Raw genomic sequence first — 534 nt, forward strand, 5'->3', positions numbered from 1 at the left:
GATGAGGGTCCGGCGAGGCGGCGGCGGCGCCGTCTCCGTCTCTTTTTTCTGTTTTTTTTTTTTTTTCCCTGCCGGTGCGTGTGGTGCCGTACGCGGGGCAGCCTGTGGTGTCCGGACGGGCTCTCGTTGGAAGGAGAGGTGTGCACGGTGCTGTGGGGCGCGAGGTGGTCGGCACATACCTCGGTCCCTTTTCTCTCCGACCTTAAACCTTGAGCCCGCGACGAGGGCGCGCAGAGCACGTTGTGGTTTTTTTTTTTTTTGGCCGGTCGCGGTGGCCGGCAGCCGGATGGGAGACGGCCGGGGCTGTCTCGAGCCTTTAGCGGCTTTTCCCCACCGGCCCCCCCCCCCCCGCTTGAGGTTGTTCCGCCTGGCGGTTTTTTGTCGGGGGCAAGCTGCTCTGCGCGTTGGTTGGGCAAAGACCGGTGGCCGGTGGCGGCCACCGGCACTCGAACGCTGGAAGACCGGGGGCAGTCGAGCGTGTCGGGGCTCTCCCCTGGTCCCGCTGACTTCGCCGAAGGGAATCCTTGGCCGGGG

Source organism: Strix uralensis, unplaced genomic scaffold (genome assembly GCF_047716275.1).
Source record: "Strix uralensis isolate ZFMK-TIS-50842 unplaced genomic scaffold, bStrUra1 scaffold_242, whole genome shotgun sequence".
Lineage (NCBI taxonomy): Eukaryota > Metazoa > Chordata > Aves > Strigiformes > Strigidae > Strix > Strix uralensis.